This window comes from Urocitellus parryii, chromosome 2 (genome assembly GCF_045843805.1).
Source record: "Urocitellus parryii isolate mUroPar1 chromosome 2, mUroPar1.hap1, whole genome shotgun sequence".
Lineage (NCBI taxonomy): Eukaryota > Metazoa > Chordata > Mammalia > Rodentia > Sciuridae > Urocitellus > Urocitellus parryii.
The window spans coordinates 202,660,134-202,668,386 of record NC_135532.1 but is presented as its reverse complement, the minus strand read 5'-3'; the positions used below and the strand labels follow the sequence as shown (position 1 = coordinate 202,668,386).

The following is an 8,253-nucleotide window of genomic DNA, read 5'->3' as shown; positions in this document are numbered from 1 at the left end:
ATTACATTCTCCATCCCTATCCATTACCTGAAAATGCCATAATTTTATCCTCTTTAAATGCTGAGTAATATTCCATTGTGCATATATACCATAGTTTCTTTATCCGTTCATCTATTGAAGGCCATCTATCTCACTCCTTGATCTATACCCAAAGGACTTAAAATTAGCATACTATAGTAATGCAGCCACATCAATGTTTATAGCAACTCAATTCACAATAGCCAAACTGTGGAACCAAACTTCCACTGCATTTTTGACCCCACCTTGTCTGTCATCCTCAAGGGGCCACTTTAGCTTCTTCGTGTGATAATCTCCAGTGACATTGACACAAGAAAAGATGTACTTCACCTAGGATCAGATGCCTCACAACATCACTTCTGCCACACTCTGTAGGTAAGGAAAGCATATCACACAGCCAACCCAATATGAGAGTGGAAACTAATTCCACTTCTTGAAAGGAGGAGAAGCAATGTCGTATTGCAAAAAGAACATTCACAAAGGGATGAGACACATTGTTATGGTTTGGATGTGAGGTGTCCCCGAAAAGCTCAAGTATGAGACAATACAAGACTTTCAGAGGAGAAATGATTGAGTTATATCCTTAACCTAATCAGTGAATTGATCCCTGATGAGATTAATTGAATGGTAACTGAAAGTGGGTACTGTGTAGTAGAGGAGGTGGGTACTTGGGGGCTTGCCTTTGTGGTATATATTTTGTATCTGGTGAGTGGAATCTCTCTTTGCTTTCTGATCATCCTGTGAGCTGCTTCCCTCTGCCACAGTCTTCTGCCGATATTCTGCCTCACCTCAAGCCCTGAGGAATGGAGCTGGACTGACAACTCTGAAACCATGAGCTCCTAAATAAACTTTTCCTCCTCTACAATTGTTCTGTTCAGATCTTTTAGTCACAGTAGTGAAAAGGCTGACTAAAACACACATTATTACAGCCAACCTTTGCAAACAATTTACTACTTCCCATAAATGTCAATATGTTATATTTTAACTATCATTCAACTCAAAGTATTTTCCAATTCCTCTTTGATAAATTTAACTACATTATGTTTAGAAAGCATATTGTTAGTTCCAGATATTTTTGGAGTTTCTGGTTATTTCATTTTGTGGAGATTTCCAATTAAATTTTCTGAGATCAAGAAATGTATGTGCTGTAACTTTAATCCTTTGAAATTTACAAAGAATTGTTTTATGACCTTACATATGGTTTATTTTAGTGAACACTCCAGGTGCACATAAAAATAATGTATATTCTGTGTTCAGTAAATATCAATTAGGTCAAATTGATATATAGTGCTATTCAAATCTTCTCTAGATTTATTGATATTTTGTCTAATAGTTCTATCAGTTATTCATAAAAGGAATGTATAAGTTAGTGTTTTTCAAAAGAAACAGAAATAATAGAATATACACATGCACATGTATGCATATGTGCATGTGTATACACACACACACACACACACACACACACACACACACACACAAATGCTCCTGGACTTACACTGGGGTTTCTTTGCAATAAACTTTTTATAAGTTGAAAATGCATTTAATATACCTAACCTACCAAACATCATAGCATAGCAACACAGTACAATATAGAGTAGTTATTTACTCTGTAGATCACATAAATGACTGAGAAATGCAGCTCACTGCCACCATCCAGCATTGAAAGAAAGGAAAAGATCAAAATTCAAAATCTGAAGCATAGTTTCTATTGAATACATATCACTTTTGTACCATGATAAAGTAAAAACTTAGTCAAAGCATCATATGTTTGGGACCTTTTGTATATGTCATGGTCTCACTGTTTGTGTACCACCCCCTCCACACACACCAAAAAAAAATCATATTTTGAAATTCTAACTCCCAGGTTGATAGTATTAGGATGTGTGAAGGCTTTGGGGAATTATTAGGTATAAGGACAGAATCTTTGTGAATAAGATTAATGCCCTTATAAAATAAGCCGAGGGGCCTCATTCACAATTTCCACCACATGAGGACACAGCAAGAAGACAAACCAGGGAGCAGGCTCTTACCAGAAACTCTCTTCCAGCACCTTAATCTTACACTTACTGTCCTCTAAAACTGTGACCAATAATTTACCTACTTTATATGCAGAGTTACGAAAAATGGTGTTGTGAATAGATAATTATGATTGTAATGCACTCCACTATTGTCATGTATGTAAGAAATAAAAAAAAAATATGGCATCTATAAGCTATCTAATTATGGTGTTTCAAAACACCTGAAAGACCTAATATAGATAGATAGATAGATAGATAGATAGATAGGCATATATTGAGAGAGAGATTATGGGGAATTTTCTCATGTAATTTTGGAGGCTGAGAAGTCTCATGGCATATATCTGCAAGTTGGAGACCCAGGAAAAATGGTAGTACAGTTACATCCTGAGTATGAAGGCCTGAGAACTAGGAAAACCAATGATGTAAGTTTTAGTCCAAATACAAAGACCTGAGAATCATGAGAACTGACAGTATAATTCCAGTCAAGTCCAGGAGAAGTCTGAGCTCCCAACTCAAGCAGTCAGGCAAAAGAAAAACAAATTCTTCCTTCTTCTGTCTTTTTGTTCTGTCGGGCCCTCAAAAGATTGGTTGCCCACCTGTTCTGAGCAGGGTAAACTGTGTTTTTCAGTCCACTGAAATACTGATCTCTTCAGGATACACCAGCATGGACATAGCCAGCAGTAATGTTTAACCAGATATCTGGGTATCTCTGGCCCAGTCAAATTAGCATGTAAAATTATCAATCACAAGAATGTTAAAATTTTCAACTAGGCTTATGGCTTATCTCTTATTCCCATTTAGGCTGTATTTTGAAATTTTCTTATTAGATGAATAATCGTGTAAGAATGTTATTTCTTCCTAATAAATTGGTTAATTTATAAATTAATCTGTTGTTGTTTTGTTTTAAATGCCATCTGGGTCATGTGCTAACATCATAACAAGGTTTAGATGACATGAATACCCAGTCATCATGCTTATGAACTGAAAAACATCTGGTCTTACTTTTTAAATTGTCAGACAATCTCTATATTTTAATTTCATATTTTATCCATTTACCTCTAAAGTAGTTATTGATGTAGTTGGGTTTTAGCCTATGATTTGCTATTTGATTTTTCTGTCCACTGTATTTCTTAGTCTTTTGATACTTGTTTTCTTCTTCTTTTGGTTTTAGTATTAAGTATTTAGAGTATTTTATTTTCTTAATGGAATAGTTAGCTATGTCTATGATATTTTTAATGTTTGCTTTAGAGGTTACAATAGCCTTCTTTAACACATTATAGTCTACTTCAAGTGAATATTATACACTTATTTGCTATAATTTACAATTCTATTTACTTCCATCTCATTCTTCAGGTTACATGGACATATATTTTATTTCAACATATATCTTAAAATAAGGTATTTTATTATTGCTTTAAATAGTCAATTTTCTTAAGATGAAAACATGGCCATTTATAGTCCCCACATATTGATTATTTACAGATGCCCATAATCTCTCCTATAGGTCCAACTTTTTATCTGGGGTCATTTCTCCTCAACCAGAAGAAATTCCTTTAGCATTTCTTATAGGACAATTCAACTGGAAATAAATTCCCCTGAGTTTCCTTTATCCTAAGTCTATATTATGCCTCATTTTTACAGGGTATTTTTTTCTGGATATATAATTCCATGTTAATCTTTCATCTTCTTTTTTTAATTGTTCCTTTTAGTTATACATAACATTGGGATTCATTTGGACATAATCATAAAAGCATGGAATCTAATATGTTCTAATTCAGTCCCCAATACTTCCCCTTTTTCCTCCCTTCCTCCTTTCCCCTGTTCCCTTCTCTCTAGTCTACTGATCTTTCTGCTATTTACTTATAGTTGTGGGGATTTTTTTAATTTGTATCTTGTAGATAGACATTATGGTGAGATTCACTGTGGCATATTCATGTACATACACGAGAAAGCTAGGTGAGATTCATTCTACTGTCTTTCCTATGGCATCCCGCCTCCCTTTCCTTTCTTCTACTCCACTGATCTTTGTTAACAATGTTGTTCCATAATCTTCTGGCCTTCATTGTTTCAGATGAAAGACAGACGTCATTCTCACCATTGTTACTCTATACTAATATGTCTAACTTTTCCAGACACCTATGAGATTTTTCTCTAAATCTTTGGTTTTCAGCAATTCAACCATGAAGTACCTGAAAGTGGTTTTCCTAGTAATTATTCTGCTATGGTCACCCTTCTTGGATTTCCAGGTTTACATCTTTCTTAATATTTTTTAAGATATATGGTCATCATCTCTTCAACCATTTTCTCTCTGCACCATTTTCTCTGTACCATTTTCTCTCTTGTCTTTCCTAGTATTCCTACTAATTAGAATAAAATTACAAGTCAGACTACTTACAATTCTCCCACAGGTTACTGATGCTCTCTTCAGTTTTTCAATCTTTTTATTCTTCTCTGTGCTTTAAGCTGGATTGTTTCTTTTGATTCATAATTAAGTTCACTGATACATTTTTCTTCTGTGTCCTCGCTAATGTAAACCCATCAAATATTTTTTATTTCAAATTTTTAAATTCTAAATTGGGTTTTAGTTTTGTTTCATTTTGGATGCTAAAATAACTCCTGAACTCTTCTCTTTTTATCCTACGAATTCTTTAATATATTTTTAGAGTTACTGTAAAGTTAGTCTGCTAAATCCATTATCTGAATTGTGTGTGTGTATATATATATATATATATACAGAATTTTATTATTTATAACTTTGAAGTTATGATCTTTCATAGATTTACAGTCTTACAGTTTTGAAATTCCATGGTTCTTTATTCTTAAATACTCCCAGTATTGAAGTTTGGTGCTCTGTCCTTCTCCCCTCCTGAAGGAAGACCCTTGCCTCATCTTCAAAGTGCCTGAAGGCACAATTGAACTGAGTCCAGCTATAGATGTTACCTGCCTGTTCCAAGGCAGATTCAACAGATCAAACATATGAGCCCCATGACAGCACAGGAAATTGAAGCCTAGGCTGAAAGAAATTAGAGGTCTCCTTAGACTTCTTGGTTTACTCCTAAAGTCCCACCAGAGGGAATTGAGCTATCAACATGTCCCAAACAGCTTAACTTCTGATTGAACTCAATGCCCCATCCCTAATGGAGTCCTTTCTCATGCATAAGATATGTGTTTGTGTGTGTGTGTGTGTGTGTGTGTGTGTGTGTGTGTGTGTGTCTTAGGACTGGACAAATGTCAAAGGCCGAGGTTTGAAATGTAATGACCAAAAATAACATGCTTTGAGTCACAAGCATTTGTGACTGTGAGATAGTAAGACGAAAAGAATGCAGGACAATGAGATGTCAAAATCGTGATATTTCAAGATTGCAAATCCATTTCTCTTTTTCAGACTTTTTTTCTCCCCATCTATACTTATGCCACAAAATTCCCAAACGAAAGAAATACTGGCCAGAGAAGATTGGGTATGTGTGGTACTCTTCCAGTTTCAAGTCTGGCATGATATCTCCCTGGCTCACCAAAATGTGACTAGTTCCTCTCCAATCCACAAAAGACATTCCTCTGTCTACCCTGTCCCCAATCACTGCAAGTGGCTCAACTGCACCCTTCAGTTTCATCTGACATAGGACACAGGAAGGCCTCATCCCTCTGAAATCTTCAGACTTCTTTAGACTCCTTTAACTTTCTCTTTCAGTCAACTTTGCATTTCTGTGACCAATATATCCAACAAGAACAACCTAGAAAAGTTTATTTTGACTCATGGTTTTAGCCTATGGTCAACCTACTCCATAGCTCTGGGCTTGAAGGCCAAGGAAGTGGCACAGGATACAGCTCAAGAAAGGACAGCCAGGAAGCAGAGGGAGCTGCACTCACCAGGGACAAAATATAAACCCCAACTGCATTTCCCAGGTGACTTAATGTCCTCCAGCCATACTCTAACTGCCTACAGTTACTACCCAGTTAATCCACTCAAGTGGATTAATCCACTGACTAAATTATAGCTCTTGTGATATAATCATTTTTCCTTTGATTACTGCTGCATTGACACAGGAGCTTTGAGGAAACACTTTATATCAAAACCACAGCTTTTCATCCACAGCTCTAAGATAGCTTTTTAAAAAATTGTGTGTGCATGTGTATACATGTACATGTCCAGTATATGTGGGGTTTCTTGTTGATAAAACCATAAGCTTTTCACCTTTTTCTACATCCTAACCGGAGACAACATTTCATCTCAGCAGGATTTCTATTTTTCTCTCTTATTAAATTCTCAAGTTCCACCAGTTTACTCTTCATCTCCATCTAATTTTTTACATTTTTTTAAATATTCACTTGTCTGTTTCTTTTGTTGTTGTTGTTTCTTTTTCAATTGATTTTTTAATAAATAAATAAATGACAGCAGAATACATTACAATTCTTATTACATGTATACAGCACAATTTTTCATATCTCTGGTTGTATATAAAGTATGTTGACATCAATTTGTGTCTTCATACATGTACTTTGGATGATGATGTCTATCACATTATAAAATTTACATCCTGGGCTGGGGTTGTAGCTTAGTGAAGGAGCGCTTGCCTGGTACACGTGAGGCACTGGGTTCAATCCTCGGCATCACATACAAATAAATAAAAAGTATTGTGTCCATCTAAAACTAAAAAAGAAATTTAAAATAAAAGGATATTTATAGCAGTTTTTAAGAGTTAATTTTGTAATTTTTCCAAATGTAGAAAACTATTTCCCTTAAATATGTGATTTTCCTTTGATTTTTCTTCTTATATGCAATTTATCCTCTACTTAAAAAACAAAATGTGTCTCAAACTGTTCCCTTTCCACTTATAACTTATCTTTGGATAAGTCTAATATTTTTGTTTAAAAATGTTGTGGGAAAGAAAGAAAAGTAAAGCACTTTGGAATTATGCTTAGGGTACTGTCTTAATCACTCTTCTACAAAATCTCTTTCTTCCTTGTCCTGAGGGTGTGCCTCTGTTTAAGAAGTCAGTGTCTGTCAGTCAAGCTCTGTAGATTATCTGGAAATAGCCCGTGTTCACTTTTTCCTCTCCTACCATTTTTGCTTAACCAAGAGCTAGATCTCAGGTGTGACAAATGATTCATGATCTTTATTCTCAGATTGACTATCCATTCTCCTCTGGCTCACATCACTTTAATCAAATAATAGCCCTTTCATGATCCTTACATTTATGTTTACAATTTCCTGCCAAAATCAAATGAGATAGGTCACCATAAGCACGATCTTCCTCACTTCAGTCCACATTCCATATTTTTGGCAGGTTTGTGACAAATTCAGAATACAGTATTGTAGCCATTTCCTTTTTCATTGAAAATGCAGAAGAACTTCACCCTGTTCTGCACTTCCCTTCTCTCTCCCACAAACATACAGCTTTTTTATTAGATTGTTTCTTCAGCAGTTACTGAGTGAAAGAAATGAAGATAAAATGCCTTTTCTCCACAATCTTTAACTAGAATTCTTTCTTCAAATACATGTTTGATATGTAACTTCCAACTGAAAAGCCAAGGATGTGACAGAATTAGGTTGCACTTTCAGAATATATATGTTTTTATTATTCTTACCCAGACCATTTAAGCTGGGAAACTTCTTGAGGCTGATGTATTATCAAACATTATTCTGCAGCTAAATCACAACTAAGAACTAGGGTTCCATTTCCTTCCAGAAACAATTTCCAAGAGGAAATGAACACTGGGTAGTTGTTATGCCTCCTACATGTCACAATTGCGACCGCTACTAACATTGCCTTGGGGGATTCATAAAACCAGCAAAATTAGTTCCCAATTAGAGGAATTCAGCCAAGTGTAATCAAATTGTTACATAGCCAGGCATTCTAAGTCCATATCTAAATTTAACATGTCATAGAGTTATATGTATCACAGGAAGTGCTTTTCAAATATCACACAATAATAATCTAATTAATCTGTGACCACTTTCTCCTTTTCTCCAACCAGTAATACATTCCCAAACTGAGAAATGCTTTCAAAACAGCACTTACTAAATACATTAAGCATCTCCTACCAAGGTGAAAGCAAAGGATCCTAAGTCCATATTTCCAATTTAGCATTAACTAGATTCTTATGTTATGACCCTGACTTATCAGGCAATGGAGAAAATTCAAAACATTCCCAGTCAGCAACAAAGCACTATAACTAAATATTTTTAGGTATAAAGGGTCATTCTTATTAGACAAAA

General features: G+C 35.1%; 1 pseudogene; it reads right to left on the bottom strand.

Annotated features, from left to right (window-relative positions):
* Positions 1 to 2,944: 2,944 nt before the first annotated feature.
* On the bottom strand, positions 2,945 to 3,028 carry LOC113199137 (small nucleolar RNA U13; annotated as a pseudogene).
* Between the last annotated feature and the right edge of the window lie 5,225 nt (positions 3,029 to 8,253).